The sequence below is a fragment of the Periplaneta americana genome, unplaced genomic scaffold, assembly GCF_040183065.1.
Source record: "Periplaneta americana isolate PAMFEO1 unplaced genomic scaffold, P.americana_PAMFEO1_priV1 scaffold_20, whole genome shotgun sequence".
Classification (NCBI taxonomy): domain Eukaryota; kingdom Metazoa; phylum Arthropoda; class Insecta; order Blattodea; family Blattidae; genus Periplaneta; species Periplaneta americana.
In genome coordinates, this window is record NW_027185501.1 from 2,015,327 (window position 1) to 2,033,423 (window position 18,097).

Genomic DNA, 18,097 nt, shown 5'->3' on the forward strand with positions numbered 1-18,097 from the left:
AACGAATAAGATGTTATTACACGCTGATAATAAAGCTACTCTTCGCTCGTATAGTTAAATTGACTATACTGCTGCATTTAAGACATCAGCTGAGAGTTTCTGCCCGCGCTTTACCGAGGACTTCTAACCTTTTATGTTACGCGTGTTGAAGTCTTGTAGTGGTTACTGTGATTATTTTGCAGTTTTTTTTCGAATTTTGCCGAAATAAGTGAGGATGGATATGGTGTATCCAGTTTCAATAACTCTTTTAGTGTTGAAGAAGAAGATACAGATGATGAAGACTACATTTTGTGACTCAGAACGCCAGTGACGCGTTCACGTGCCCATTGCAGTCTGAGGCGTTGGTGGTTTCTGGACAATGGAAGCTGACGCAACGGCATGCAAGCCACTAGTCCAGCCCTCAAAAAAGGCGACGAACCGTTGACGCAGACAGGTCCACACCCGTTGCAGTACTCCAGCATCGACTCAACACTGTACGGTCCTTCACGGCCATGCGGACAAGATGGAGGTCATCCCGTGCCGTGGTCACATTACGTGGTCCAGTACCCGCTCGTCTCTGCTATCCACTGGTTCCACACACGCGTCACTGTCCTAGCAGCATGTCCTGTACGAGCCGAAAAGTCACGGTATGGCAAACCTGCTTCCCGGAGGCCAACCATTTTACCCCGTTCGAACCCACTCACGTGCCGATATCGCTTTCCACGGCGACGAGGCATACCTGCACTAGTTTTCACTTCGTTTGGAAGCTCTGCACTGAATGAGCAAGGCATAACACTGACCTTGCTGGTGACACAAGAGACGTCACTGTTTGGCCTATGTGTACGCCATCTCTCTGGAAACGTAATCAATTATTGGTGGTACTCTTTTCTACACATCTCCCGAGTTTGGAGTTGTTCGAGCCATTCTTTCTGGGTGTTGCACTTTTCACAAACAGTAGTATATAAGGGAACATTCAAACTATAATATTAGTATTCTGTCCTCCTTTTATACTTTTTTATAGTACAATATTTGTTTGTGTGTTTAATAATATTTAGGTATGTAACGAAAATAAGAACGTTCTCTTCTACCGTCAGTTTGTTTTCAAGTTACTCTTGTTAGATAAACTGCTAACATTGATCAAATACAGGTTTTGCAAACTAACGTATCGGTAATATGGCTACCTACACAGTTGCAAATTCTGCTAACTGCTCTATTCGGCTGCAAATTAATACACAAAATACTGTAAGTAATTACCTATTAATCATATATTTCTGAGCTGTAGGAAGACAGACGAAATATTTTTTTTTCCATTATTTAAACTGGAAATCATGCCTCTAGCATCTGAGGATAGGTTTTTACACAACTTTCCTCATTTGCCAAAATTCGTCTCACTTGCAAATAGCTGGTTTTGCAAATTGGCTACTCAGTTGTGAGTTCCTAGGAATGTCTTCATTTCACTGCGAAGATGGAGGAACTTTTCCAGCAATTGTCACGACTAAGCCGTCTGACTTGGCAATGGTAGGATATATCTGAATAATCAGAATTTATATCCTCAAGAAATTGTTGGAACTGTCGATGACGTAAAGCATGTGACCGAATAACATTGTTCAAAGTGACATACTGTGCACACAGATTTTCAGGATGAATAAGGCAGTGAATTATCTTAACCTTGTTTACATTGAACCCTTATTGAGTTAAGAACTTTCGTACTCTCCCCAAAAATCCTGTTTCACGTCCGCTCATAGTAAATGCTCCAGCTGTTGCTATGCACATTAAGTTTTCCCATTGAAGTTGAAATTTGGTCATAGTTTTTGTTAGGATTAAAAAATATCGTCTCCTCAAATTCGATCCTTTAGTGAAACGACATCGACAAGATCTTCTTTAACACTGAAATCTGAATAGACACCCCTTATGAATATAACAAGCTTCGTCTGCCTTTGCGATCGGTTCATCAGACCTAGTGAGCAACAAGTAACAGTTTTTATTTTTGCTATCAATTGTCCCTCCAAGTTATCTCCCATCTACCCTCCACATCGCATTTCTCGCATGCGCTCTGCAACAATATTGTGGGACAAACTTACAGATTTAAAAGCTTTAACGGTTTCCGGACACATTTCTTTTGCAACAGTTCTCGACAGTCTTTCACAAGTTCTCCTTCAGTAAATGGCTTTGAAGCCGTTGCAATTTTTCACAAATTTTGTAGTTAGCACGAACAATGTTTGTTCTACTAACACCCGATGATGATGGACAGTTTTCTGAATTTAATCTCGATTTAATTCCTCTACAGCCTTTTCACGAGCGGAGCCGGTTAATTTCTCTGGTCCATAAGCTTCGGCATTTGTTGAATTAATATTATGATGGCTTATACCATCCAGGTTCCTTTCTACATAAAGAGCAATATGCCTTCCGTCCTTTCAGATAAATAAGTAAATACTTATCTATCCACACACTATTGAAACGTCGTTGATATCCGTACCAGCCGCTGCATACAGAACACTGCTACAGCGAGGGCAGGCTGACTTCGTGGCAAACAGTAGTAATGAGAGCGCTGTTCGACATCCCTGCTCCAAGAGATTTCCGCAGTTCATAAGCAACTGTGTGTTCGTTACAAGGCTCTCTTGCTTGGTCCTGTTGTCGAACTGGACGGCGTACTTAACCAAAGCGAACCCAACTTATCCCTTTATTAACATTTTACTATAAATATTTCAAGGGAGAAGTATTATTTGGAGATATATTTTAATTGTGGTAAATTTAAAGGCATAATCATAATAATTTTACCATAAACATAATTTAGTTTTTGAAAAGAACTGCATGAATATTTTTTGAGTTGTATGTGGTTATTTTCACTCATTTCATAAATTTTAATGAACTAGTACTTCACATATGAAACCAAGAAAAAGATCATGGATCTGGGAATACTTTGAAGAAACTAGCCCAGCCAAGACCAAATGTAAACTTCTAATCTAAGACCCGTCAGTTATAAGTGACCAAGATAACTAATTTAAGATCACATATTAAAAATCCGGCACTGCAGTGCGTTGAAACCTGTGGTAATGGATGAGGAAGATCCACCTAAAATAATCCATGTTTGCCACGCAAGGAAGCTGACGAGGTTCATCTGACTGCAGTAGGATTGTGCTGCTTTCTTATACGAAGAAATCATTACAATGAAATTTAAAAATACACTTTGAGCAACTTTAATGATCTAAATACCTTATGAAATTAACGAATGAATTATCCAAATACATCAAATGAACGACGGCACCCTATATAACGTTTGAATGTTAATAAAATCGTGCTTCTTATTATTTCGGTGTAGACTATTAACCGAAAATATAACGGCTTCAGGAGTAAAATACAATTTCTCGTGGTTAATACAGGAAGTCCCTCCACACTGCAGACCGCGGAATGTACTCAATTGCTGTTATGTGAGAAAACGTAAACCGTACACTCACCACAATCATAACAGATGCTGGAGATGTCTTCCTCGTTCTTGAAGGCACAGTTCGACTCTCATACACTAATTTGCAAACACTTTTACTAATTTTTCTTGCGTAATCGATTGCACATAATTAATTATATTCGGCTTATGTCCATTGATTGTTTTACCATGTACAGTACACAGACCCAGAATAATAATAAATAATAATACTAGTTACGTTGTGAAATACTATTATTGGAACTTGAAAAAATCGCTTAATCTGAATACACCAGAAATGTGAAGAAAATTACTTAGAAACGTTATCATTTATAAAGTAAGATACAAGAAGGAAACCTCAGAATATTAAATGTTGCTTATGAATATTATATTTAAGAGCGAATGCAATTTACCATGCCTATTGAATTAGATAACTGTTGATTTAGATTTTTAGATTTAGATTTATTTAATAACTAGCCGTACCCGTGCGCTCCGCTGCACCCGTTAGAAATAAATATAAAGTAATTACATAATTAAAATAGGACGTTTGATCCAGGGAACAACTATTACAACAGCGCAAGATAATCTGCTTCGCTCATTACCCAATTTTTTTGCATTGCATTTATTGCGTATATATATTTTATGTATTTTAACACGATTCAATTGAGCATAGTTAAAATTTTAATTATAAAATAATGGATTGCTAAGCTAACGTACTATTACTGCTTACTAAATCAATACACTCTCGTTGTTAGTTAATTCTCTGAGATTAAAATGAATGTACATAAATATTATTTTAAGAAATACAGAAAACGAATGTACAAAATAGCGTATCGAATTTTCTGTGCATAAGAAGCTATTTTAATCTTACCTGTCCTCGATTTACTCAGACGTTACTGTAATAACATTATAGCATTATTTACATCTAGAGAAACTACACTTTCCAATGATGAAATAATAATTAATTATGCAAATCGGTTAATTTAGCTTCTGATATTACTTCATACAAGCACAGAAACATTCTCTGTAGGCTATGTTTAATAGCTTTCGATTGTTGATGTCCAAGGCCCCTGTTTCGATTGTTGTTGTCCAAGGCTCCTTATAGACGAAGTCATTTGTTCTTAATTCATTGCACCGTCTTAGATGGCGTTATTTTAATTTTAAAACTCATTTATCTCATTAAATATCAGTCCTATCAAAATTTTGTAAAGAATAAAACGTATCGGAAATCATTTTTAAAGAAGCTTTTGTTATGTAACATTTTTCACAAAAATCAATAATAAGCGAGAAATTTCGATTTATTTAATTCAGGCCCCCTTATAACCTCCCTTTTAAATAAAGGATTTTGAATGCCATATATCCTAAAATCTAAGTTACAACGAACTTAATTTATATTCCAATTTTCATATAAATCGGTTCAGCCATTATCACGTGAAAAGGTAACAAACATACAGACAGACATACAAACAAAAATTTCAAAAATGCGATTTTCGGTTTCAGGGTGGTTAATTATATATGTTAGGACCAATTATTTTTGGAAAATCGAAAATTACCAGAAAAATTTCGGCTACAGATTTATTATTAGTATAGATAACATATACAGTACATAAAAAAACGCTACATTAAAGTACCCCGAAAGAGCAAAGCTCTTGTTCGGAGACAGTTCCGTTTTGATGGAACGAATTGAAATTAACATACAGTTTTAAATTTTTCACCAAACATACCTATTTTTTCTGATTTAAAATTTGAGATTCTGATTAGGCCTACATAGATTATACATACCGGTAATTCACAAAAATAGAAATCTCTACTGTTTCTAAAAGAAAATTTAAAATTCTTGCAATAAGATCACATTCTTAAGAAGAGTAGATAGAAACATACATACATACATACATACATACATACATACATACATACATACATACATACATACATACATACATACATACATACATACATACATACATACATACATACATACATACATACATACATACATATACATACTTGGTAGACAAAATACTTAAGAAGAAAGGTCACATAAAGATGATGATAATAATAAAGTTAGTAATAATAATACTAGTAATAACTGAGTGAAAACAGAGATGATGTTGAGATTGGTGGATTAATATTATTATTAGTAGTATAGTTAGTACAGGCCATGTTGATATAGTAACCAATATAAGATAGAAAAAAATACACTTAGGATAGAAATAAACTTGTTTTACAATACATGGTACATAATATAAATACAGGGAAGTCTGTCATATAAATTTGTTAATTCTGGATCTGAAAATTTCATTGCTTGAAGTAGTCAATTCTGGATGAAATTTTATATCGAATTATATAGCCGTGGACCATAATTTGTACTGCGTAGTAAAGCAGCAGATGTGAAACATTTAGGTTCAACTAATTTAAGAATTTCATTTCGTCTTGTATTATGATCATGTGGCTGAGCTACAAATTTCATTCTATTCTTATGATAGAATTTCATTAAAGAGTATCTATAAATTTGGTCAATTCTAAAAGCATTCAATTCGGAATGGATCAAATTTGTTGGATAATCCAGTCGCCTTTTCGAACACATTTTGATTATACTTTTTTGCAACATAATTAGAGGAAGAAGAGCAGTTTTTGTAATGCCTCCCCATCCAGTTATACCATATTGGATGACAGATTCAACTATAGCCAAATAAACCAAACGTAATACATGAGTAGGCAAGTAATGGCGAAGGTTTACAAATTTGAAAATTGTTTCACTGATCCTGTTACATAAAAAGGAGATTTGTCTATCCCATTCAAGTGCTGATCAACAATAATTCCCAGGTATTTCACATCTACAGATTTTTTTCAGGCAAGGGCATTTACAGGTTGTAGGGAGTTTACAAACTGAGTTGTGGATTATTAATTTTAAAAGAGAAAGTGAATGCAATTTGTTCAATCCAAAGACTGTTAAAGAAAATGGAACCAAAGTAGTTTTAGTTATATTTAGAGATAGCAAATTTGCATCAAACCAGTTTTTGATCAAATTTATACCTACATTGGCATGTTTATAAGTGTCCTCCCAAGTTAAACCACTGAAAATCTCCATCGTATTATCAGCGTAATAATAACAGGAGCCATTATGTACTTTCAAAGCAATGTTTAATAAATCATGAATGTATATTAAAAATTGAATAGGACCTAAAATTGTTCCCTGAGGGACACCTCTATCAATATTTACATTTTCACTGATATTGTCATCAGTTTTGATTACCTGATTTCTTTTAAGTATGATTGTAGTAACTTATGTGCAATATGTCTGACTCCTAAATGAAATAATTTGTCCAGAAGTAAACGATGGTTAACCGTGTCAAAAGCTTTCCTTAAATCTAAGAAAATCCCTAAACATTTTTAAGTTAATACTGTATACTAGGTGTATTTTCCTGTTTGTGATTATGTATTCAGTCTCTTTTTTATTATATATTATTATTATTATTATTATTATTATTATTATTATTATTATTATTTTAAAGTTAATACTGATTGTGTATATGTATTCAATCTCTCTTTTTTACTTAATTATGTTTATTATTATTTTTAAGTTAATATTTGTACACCGGTATGTATTTTTTGTATGTGATTTGATCCTGGTTGAGTGGAAGAGAAGGCCTGATGGCCTTAACTTTGCCAGGGAAAATAAAACTATTATTATTATACAAATCGGCACTCTTTCTGATCAGTTCTCACGGGTAGCAGTCGGCCTCCCGTTGTAGTGGCATTCCTGGGCCTTGTGAGTGTTTCCTCGCTTCCAACTTGAATTTCTGGAGCCATGTGTCTCGACTAATTCTTTTGTTAACTCTGACGACAATAGGCTGCGCCTTGCCGGGTTTTGCAGGTTGCCTATATACCACGCCTAAGTCAGCGACAAGCTCCGGTCCTCCGATGCCTTCCGAAATATTTTCGACAATCTTAGGAACGGATTCTTCCGGAGTTTCCGAAATCCCGAACACCAGTAGATTGTCCCTACGCGTATACTGCTGTAGTTCATTTACTTGTTTATTTTCCTTTTTAGACCACGCATTTCCCCTTGTGTTGTTTTCAGATCTTCGTTCGTTTCACATAGCTCTTCGTTGAATGCACCAAACTTGTTTGACATGAACTGAACTGATTGCTGTCATGCACTTATCTCCGATTAAATCAACTGTTTGCTAAGTTCATTGGAAGTTCAAATTAAAATGTTTCAAATTTATTTTCAATGAAGAATACCCGACATTTTGAAAGTTATTTGCTTCCATAATAATGAAACATACCCCTCTGAATGGTTTTCTTCATGCTAAATACTTTTTATTGAACCTATACGTCATCAGTTCTTGAGTTTCAATGAGAAAACGCAAGTAACAATGTCGGGACGATCAGTCCGTTTTTCATGTGGGAGTGAAGCAATAGATATTTCAGGTCATTGCGGATTGTAGCTTAGAGTTATGAAAATATCTGATTTGCCATGCTTTCCAACAATAGACATAGCGTCTTGGTGTAGCTGCTGCATGTTTCGTGAACTACCTTGAAATGGAGAAGGTAGAATCATTTTCTCCTGCCAAGTATCTTGCTGAAGTGATCGGGACATTTTGCAGGCCTCTTATTTTATCAGTAAGTAATACCTTTTGGTCTTCCCTTAGACATTATAGTTTTTACGCTTCCTCCAGACAATACTGAAGGGAATCACACATATAAATATCTACATCACTTACTTACAAATGGCTTTTAAGGAACCCGGAGGTTCATTGCCGCCCTCATATAAGCCTACTATCGGTCCCTATCCTGAGCAAGATTAATCCAGTTACTACCATCATATCCCACCTCTCTCAAATCCATTTTAATATTACCCTCCCATTTACATCTGCCTCCCTCAAGGTCTTTTCAGGTCTTCCAACTAATACTCTATATGCATTTCAAGATTAACCCATACGTGCTACATGAGCTGCCATCTCAAACACCTGGATTTAATGTTCCTAATTATGTTAGGTGAAGACTACAATGCGTGTAGTTCTGCGTTGTGTAATTTTCTTCATTCTCCTATGACTTCATTCCTCTTAGCCCCAAATATTTTCCTAAGCATCTTATTTTCGTACACATTTAATCTCTGTCCCTCTCTCAAAGTGAGAATCCAACTTTCACAACCATAAAGAACAACCAGTAGCATAACTGTTTTATAAATTCTAACTTTCAGATTTAAATATCAACATCACACATTAAATAATATAATATCGGAAAGACCCATACCGCTTGATTAATAACTATAAAAATATTTCATTTTTAATAACAATATTGTTATTTTATGTACGTTTTTTATAGACTACTATATAGCCGTCACTCAGTAAATATTATAGAAATGAAGATCTAACTTCAAATATTCTCTACGCCTACTTATATAACCCCAAAAATTTTCACTTTCATATAATCAATAAAGCATTAATGTGTAGGGTAAACATTGGTAATTTCGTGGCAGTGGTTATTTCGTGATACTTTTTCTTTGCTCTTTCGTGAACTAACAAATGGTGTTATGAGATTCAGATTTCCGCCACGGGATTGCATAAGTTGTCCGGTTTCCAGAAACATACAGCTACGCTTTGTGTGACTATTGTAGTTGCTTCAGTGAGTTTTTATGTTTGGAGAGAGCAATTTAACGTCGACTTCTCAGGCGTACAAATTTTGTGGATGTTTGTAATTAAATTACAGGCTTATTCCTAAAGGTAAGCATATGATATTTGATACAAATATCTATTGTATTTTCATGAAATTTTAGGAAATGTTTTTGGAATTTTAGATACAGATGTAGTCGCCATATAGGCTTAGCTTTACTGATAGAAATCTTAGCTGTTTGAGGCGAAATTTTGTTGAGCATTAAGCGTTACTTTTTATACTTTTTAAAAATTGTATTACAATACGAATTTTAGAAATCTGAAGATAAGATGTGATAACAAAAAGAAAAGGGGGACGCAGTGGGTTCAGTGTAGCTTCTGTTTGATTTGTTATCATGCTAAGTGCCAGTGATAAGTGCTAGATGACTTACTTGCAAGAATTGTGACAGAAGACGAAACATGGCTCCACCATTTTGGACCGGAGACAGAAGCAGACAATGGAGTGGCATCATGCAAATTCACCAAAGAAATAGAAATTCAAAAGTACACCTTCGGCAGGAAAAGTTATGGCTACTGTGTTTTTCGATTCAGAAGGACTCTTGCGTGTGGACATCATGCCACACAGAACCACCATTAATTCTAACATGTATGTGGCAACTCTCAAGAAACTTCAAGCTCGACTGAGTCGTGTTCGACGACGTCGGGAGAAGCATGATGTTCTGCTATTGCACGACAACGCACAGCCATATGTCAGTCACAAGACCACAGACCAGATCAGAAAATTCGGATAGACAACACTGAAACATCCGCCTTACAGTCCTGAACTGGCATCATGCGATTACCATCTCTTTGATAAATTGAAGGATCCCTTCGCGGAACGAGGCTAGAAGATGACTCCCTTGTGCACACCGCTAAAGAGTGGCTCAGACATGTTGGTCCAGACTTTTAACCGTGCTGGTCTACTGGCCCTCGTCCCTAGATTACGTAAAGCAGTTGGAAGGGACGGGATTATGTGGAAAAGTGACATTTTGTTCCTAAAGGATGCATCTATATTCTGTGAAAATAGCAAAGGCGTAGGATAAAAATAAAATTTTTAAACAAATGTTATGCATTACTTTTGGAATTACCCTAGTAGGCTATAGTAAAGTCCGTAATAAAAGTGTTCATCCTTTCAGACAAAGAAGATTCCTTCTCAATTTCAATCCGTACTTTGATTTCATTCTTATTATGTGTTGATATGTATTTCTATGTTTTCTTGCAATGAATATTAGACGGAATTACTATGTTTGAAGTCCTGTAACAATAAATGAGAATTTCATTTCAATTTAATGAATTTTTCCACAATTCTTCTACCTCTCACGAAATTATCAATGCAGTATCACGAAATTACCAAGGTTATCACGAAATAACCAACCTTTGAGCTTAAGTTGTAAAAGTGGTTTTTGGCACTTGTTCAAGAACGTGTCCAATCTTTTATGTCTCCAGATTTGTAAAGCAAATTATCGTCTTTTAGATGAAAAAATCGGAATAAGGATATATTTACACATTTGCATTTTAAATTAATTTTCATGACATTATCACGAAATTACCAATGTTTACCCTGTAATTAGTGACAAATACATCATGCTATTCACTATAATATTTCATTTTTAATGGTAATAATGTCATCAAACATTCTTAAGTTTTGTAATTTTAATATTCAATACACAGACAGCCTCACTCAGAAAATCACACACCAGAGAATCTGAGCTGTAAATTCTTTTTATGCTCGACCATCCCGAAATGTAGTAATTATACACCTGGTTGCAGTCCTTTAATGCATGTCATTAAAGTACACCTAATCATTAAAGTACAGGTGTTTTCAGCCAATGACAACTCAGCTTACAGGTGTTCAGTCAATGACAAGTCAGTTTTGTACCGTTATAAAACCGCAAGTATCGATTGTTCTCGGATATGCAATCGAAAGAGAATTAGCGAAAAGTCACGGAGGCTGGAAAGCCAATACTCTCGCAGAAGGTTATGTTCTGTTACTATAATAATTAGGGTTAATTGTAAATAATATTCATATAAATTCAATTGTCATCTCGTTTTTCAATGTCGAATTCAATAATCAAGGTTATACGAAGTTTAACGGGATTACACAATGTCAATGACATTATTGTTCCTCGGAAAAATCAATACTTTCGCGTCTGCGCACATCTCACAATTCACGACCTAGAACAAGGTCACTTTCGATCTTGCCAGATACAAATAAAATGTACACATCTGAATAATTTCAAGTTAGAAATATGGTCGAGCATAAAAAGTCGTATGAAACTCGCCTATAATGGTAATTAAGAAGCTCGTATGAAAATTATGAAACTCGCTTGCGCTCGTTTCATAATCATCCATACTCGCTTCTTAATTACTATCATTATAGGCTCGTTGCATAATGTAGCCTACTATTAATAAGTCATGAAGGTTTTAATAACCAATATTACAAAAACGTTCTGAAAGAGTTACACAAATGAAGATCGACATATTGGAATTGTGATGTCAGAGAATCTCAGCCATTTGAACTCTAAATAGCCTATGTCAGGAATCCAGCGGGTCGTAGCCTTCGTGTGATATTGTTTATTGTAGTGCGTTTGTGTTTTGTTTTATTCTGAAAACCCAATACGTATTTATCAAAACTGACGACAGATGGATTTTTAAAAATACGAAAATGATGTAGAAAAATTGACATTTCACTGAAAACTACTATTTTTCTGAAAAACTTTGGCATTCAAGCTTCAGAATGAGGTATCATTTATTAAAATCCGTTCGGCCGTTTTCCCGTAATTTCCATTATCTTTCAAATTATATATACACAGAAATTATATATATATATATATTATAATCACATATGAATATCATCCGTATAAAAAGAGTTATTAAATGAATATTAATCCGATTGTTGTCCATGGCCGCTTTAATTAAATGCAGCCATTTGCTTTATCTTTATTACTCGTATAATCTGAAACGGCAATGACTAGAAACTAGTGTTATATTAAAACTAATTTATGTCGTTAAATATCAGTCCTATCAAACTATTACACAGAATAAAACTTATCAGAAATCATTTTTAAAGAAACGTTTGTTATGTGACATTTTTCATGAAAAACATTTTTCATGAAAAAAGGGAGATAATTCGATTTATTTAATTCAGGCCCTCTTATAACGCCCCTTTTAATAAAGTATTTCAAATGTCACATAGCCAAAAATCTAAGTTACAACGTACTTAAGTTATATTCCACTTACCATATAAATCGGTTCAGCCATTATTGCGTGAAAAGGTAACAAACATCTAGACAGACAGACAGAGAGACAGATATACAAACATAAATTTCAAAAAAGGCGGTTTTCGGTTTCAGGATGATTAATTGTACATATTGTCACCAATTATTTGTGGCAAACAAAAATTACCAGAAAAAATTATTTTACAGATTTATTATTAGTATAGATGACGTTATGGTAACAATAATAGCTAATAAGGTAATTTGCTAGGAAGCAGCCTTCACTGCTCGGTACCTGGTAACTCCACTGGCAGCTAGAAGGTATCATCGGTCCCGTTCCCCCTCTGTCCTATATACAAGTGTACAGGCTAGTTATTATAAAATCTAGATTGTCTTTGTCAGAAATTTTTTGCCTTGGACATGTTGGAGATTTGAAATTATTAATATCCTTCCAGCCAGCTATTTACCAGAATACATCACTCGAGTAAGGGACTATATTGACTGTAACGCAACTCAGTTATACTAAAAAGAACACTAAAGCTTAATATATGCTATGAAGAATAGTAAAAGGCATTGGAATATTAGTATAGCCATATCTTTCAAGCGTAAACTATTAATAGTTTATTTTCTTTTTACAGGAGCTGTTGTCTGATAGCGAGGCCAGCCTCTCCAGCAGCTGGTCCAGCATCAAGGTGAGTAACTCTTCAGTGTACACAGATTAGAGTGCACGAGCCTGTCTGCACTACTCGGACCATATCCTTATATCCATATCCGTCATATCCTTATGTCAATATCGTTATATTTTTCGTATCTATTAAGTTCAATTATTAAGCTGTGTCTTAAATAAACGTTCAGCGTTAATTCATGAGCAATGTCGGGTTCAATTTCAAAGGCAGACAGCAAGGTAAGTGCGGTACGAGTAGGAACACATTGCCAAGAAGTTATGAACTTGGCAGTGCAAACTGAAAATAGCTTTCAGCAAGTTCAGAATCATACCCTGAACTCCGTATAAGTTTCTCAGTAAATGCAAACATTCACTAATAGTTTCTGCGCATACAAACAGATAACACATCCAAAATCAATAACTGAATTAAACAGGATCAGCAAATATTAGGTCTACTAATAATACAATTACTGCTGCTGCTGCTATTATTTTTTACATTACTATATTATTACTACTGTACCACCGATATTACTACCGGTAGTAATAATAATAATAATAATAATAATAATAATAATAATAATAATAATAAATCAGCTTATGTTTTATGTTTTTAATAGGTGGATGTACACAACCTATGGTCTCTGACCTAATTCCCGCTGAATTTAAGTTATTTATGTGTTGCAATTTTTAGACTTATGTGTTATTCTTCATAATCCCCTTTAACTTTTTTCGATAATTGGCTTGAAATATTTCCCAAGTTCAACTTCTTTGTATAACTATTCATTTCTTCTTCACTGTCATCTTTCATATTCAAGAAAACAACAGAGCCGCCTCAAACAACAGTCATAAAAGAAACCACACTTCTTTCCTGACCACGGTATTGAAGCTGATCAAAAGTGCTCATGATGTCCCTCTTACGCCATTCCCTGCAAAATTCTTCTCTCTCCATCTGTCTCCCTTTCCGTTGATCTGTATTCTTTCTGGGTGCTAGAATGACTGACAGTACGGCATGAAGGTTCGTTAGGAAATATGGTTGTTTAGTCATCATTAGTTAGATTCCAAATTTCCCGAGGAATACGAAATGCATCACGATTTACGATAAGAAAAATATATTCCCTAATAACTAATCAGGATTCAAAATATTTTATGTGTAACACTGTGATTTTAGGAGGATAGAAACTGGTCACCTTACCCTATTATCTCCTGGCTTAGTTTCCTCATAAGTGCTGCCCAGTTTGTATCATTTGTGAGGTTCAGACCTGTCTTCGGATAGTTGACTGAACAATAACAAACTGTAATTTCCTTAACTTGGAAACTGTCGCGATTATGCACCTAAACCTTTGTCGCATGAGGTTGCACTTTTCGGGAACTTAAACGTTGAAATATGAGACAGATGCACTATTAGAATTACAATCCGGTACACAACACGAACGACCCATTTCACGACGCAATTAACACCAGAAAACATCATAAGAAAACCGCGTGGTAAACATGCTTCGACCGCCACCGTACCGGCGCCATTTTAGCCCCTATCGATACCTGCATTAAGGTCTGATTATTGAAGATTGTCTTGGATGGGCACTAGAAATTATCTGCATCCTTTTTTCCTCTACAGAGATTTCTACAGTTTTCCTATAACTTTTTCGTACACCTCCCATTTAGCTTTCCATAGGACTGTAGAAATAGAAGAAACGCACACGGTGGAGTTCTCCCTTTGGGCAAAATCCTATGGCCAGTTTCTCCAAGTTATGTTTAATTTGGCTTAACAAATGTTAAATTAATAATTCGTTTATTAAAAAAATTAACGTGTTTTCCATTTCTTTAACATGATTTTGTTTAAAATAACCAGCATAATTATAACATTTGTTAGTAATATTTTAGCTATTCAACAGCTGTTGGTATTGATTTTACATATGTCAGGCAATTTTTGATTGGCTGAAATTATACAGTATATTCTTTAGTGAAGAGAAGTCATGAAACGGGTATAAAATAACAATTTGTTACAGTAGGCCATGACCCATAAGCAAAAAGTTGACATATGAAGTTTGTGCTGAAAGTTATTACAAACGCTGAATAATAATAAATTATAAAGTAAGGTTACAGTTATAAATGTAAAATATGTATTTCTGTTTCGAAAAATCTCAGCATTGTGACTGCCAGGTGACAATAGAGGGATATGGGTGAAGTAACTATACCCAATACTCCAGGAAAATTCCGTACGGTCTCACATAATACTCTCCGATCATTGTTCCTACTTCAGGTCCATGTGAAAATTGTAAGTAATGTCGTCTCAAAGAAGCCGTTATTGCTGAAACATTTTTGGTGTATTTAATCACTGCAAACCCTGTTGACACCGGCTACATTTCGCTATACTTCAGAAATACCGCGTAAGTGCTTATGTGCAAAGACTGTACAAATTAAAATAACTAAAACACCTGTTTTTCTGGTGGCACAAGGGTAGACTAAATAAGAAGTACATAAAAAGATCGGAGTTGCTCGATTCCCTCCCAAATGCGTGGCCCTGTTCCCTCCCGAAGAGGTAAAGGTCTATTCCCTCCCATCTGAAATCAACTTCACGGAGGTTATGGGTCAATTCCCTCCCTCCCATCTGAAGTGGAAACAACTTCCCGTCCCACTTACAGACTACGAACTGCCATAAGTTTAAATAAATACCACTTATAAGTACTTATACTAACTTGCACTTATGGTGTGGTTAAAATTATGTTTCCATTGTTTGTAAAATTAATAAAAGAAATAGCATTCATTTCCCACACGTTAACTTGTTGATATTAATAAGGTAAGATAAAATGGAAAATATATTTATGTATTTGGATATCCATGTAGCTTCAAAGGACTTCATTTGGAATATTACGACAGGCGACTGCAGACATATCCCAGAATAGACAGTTCACCTTTATCAGAACTATTGATGATATACTGAAGTGTGTTGATCTTATTAATATTAGGAAGCCTTTGCAGGCTGTTTCATAGCAGAATTTATTTTTATCTTTGTGTCTATTTGCATCTTCTTTAAAACTTCAATGAAAGTATAAATGTCTGAATGGGCTACATAAAAACATGAATTGAACTTGGCGTGAAAGCTTTCACAAGTATTAGTAGTAAGTTCCGTAGAAGCACTTTTATTTGCCCATTTAACTGGTGAATATGTTGATTATTCAGATATATAATTGCCACATAAGTAACCATAAGATATATATAGTTTCTCACAGTGTGTTCACAAAATAATATTACTCCGTGTACATAATGAGGAGGGAAGATGGCTACTTGCATTTTTAAATAATATTACTCCGTGTACAGTAATGAGGAGGGAAGATGGCTACTTGTATTTTTAAATAATATTACTCCGTGTACAGTAATGAGGAGGGAAGATGGCTACTTGTATTTATAAATAATATTACTCCGTGTACAGTAATGAGGAGGGAAGATGGCTACTTGCATTTTTAAATAATATTACTCCGTGTACAGTAATGAGGAGGGAAGATGGCTACTTGTATTTTTAAATAATATTACTCCGTGTACAGTAATGAGGAGGGAAGATGGCTACTTGCATTTTTAAATAATATTACTCCGTGTACAGTAATGAGGAGGGAAGATGGCTACTTGTATTTTTAAATAATATTACTCCGTGTACAGTAATGAGGAGGGAAGATGGCTACTTGTATTTATAAATAAAATTACTCCGTGTACAGTAATGAGGATGGAAGATGGCTACTTGTATTTTTAAATAATATTACTCCGTGTACAGTAATGAGGAGGGAAGATGGCTACTTGTATTTTTAAATAATATTACTCCGTGTACAGTAATGAGGATGGAAGATGGCTACTTGTATTTTTAAATAATATTACTCCGTGTACAGTAATGAGGAGGGAAGATGGCTACTTGTATTTTTAAATAATATTACTCCGTGTACAGTAATGAGGATGGAAGATGGCTACTTGTATTTTTAAATAATATTACTCCGTGTACAGTAATGAGGAGGGAAGATGGCTACTTGTATTTTTAAATAATATTACTCCGTGTACAGTAATGAGGAGGGAAGATGGCTACTTGTATTTTTAAATAATATTACTCCGTGTACAGTAATGAGGAGGGAAGATGGCTACTTGTATTTTTAAATAATATTACTCCGTGTACAGTAATGAGGAGGGAAGATGGCTACTTGTATTTTTAAATAATATTACTCCGTGTACAGTAATGAGGAGGGAAGATGGCTACTTGTATTTATAAATAATATTACTCCGTGTACAGTAATGAGGAGGGAAGATGGCTACTTGTATTTTTAAATATAATTTAGCCTGGAGGAAGTGGGAATATTATCATCTTAGGACTTTAATCGACCAGAAGGCAATTCATCTGTGGAAACTGACCGCGGAAGGGAACTGACTCACACGGAAAAATATGTCCTCTGGACCAAAAATAAATAATTCTACAAAGCAATAACGACATATGTACTTATGCGGAATTCTGAAGTCGTTCCCTTTATTTAGTTGAAAAGAAACAGTATAGCATATAATCTGAGAGTTAAAATAACAGCTGAAATAGACTGAGTTGTCTGATTTCTATTTGTAGGATATTTAAGTCTGGGTACAATTGAGACATTTTGAGACCTATATATTTTTAAAATCTTATTTTATTAATTCGTTTTAGAATTGTTTTTAATGATTGATTAAATATTTTTCTTTTACTTCTTTCCGGTTTGACACAAATTGAATATCAAACATAGTATAGCATTCATCTTTCCTGGTTACCATGTACGTTCAGGTCCCATATTTTCTAAATGTTCAATATAATAATAAGTCAGCATCAAAATTAACAGTCAATGTTATAATCAATTGAGTATTAAACATCATTATCCCTACATTAACACTGATCTATTAAACAGTCCAAAGTATTCTTTAAATGTTATATTACGAGTCATATGCGAAACATTCCCGAAAGGGAGACACAAAATTTTAATTTCACAATTTCTGGTTGTACAGCTGTAATATCATCTGCCATATTTAACTAACTGTTAAATGAATTAACTCCTTGTAATCATATATTTGAAGTTAAGGAATAGTTAACTATCTGTGAAGCCAAACTGGCGTTGAAGAGATAAAAAACATTTAAGAAACTGTTTAAAGTTTAACAGTCATTAAA

General features: G+C 34.6%; 1 long non-coding RNA gene across 1 annotated transcript in view; it reads left to right on the plus strand.

Moving 5' to 3' along the window:
* LOC138693743 (uncharacterized) overlaps nucleotides 1–12,965 on the plus strand; it is a 42,265-nt gene extending 29,300 nt beyond the window's left edge. The window contains exon 3 of the long non-coding RNA XR_011330431.1: nucleotides 12,911–12,965. This is a non-coding gene — a long non-coding RNA (uncharacterized lncRNA). The remainder of the gene's footprint in view (nucleotides 1–12,910) is intronic.
* Nucleotides 12,966–18,097: the final 5,132 nt, after the last annotated feature.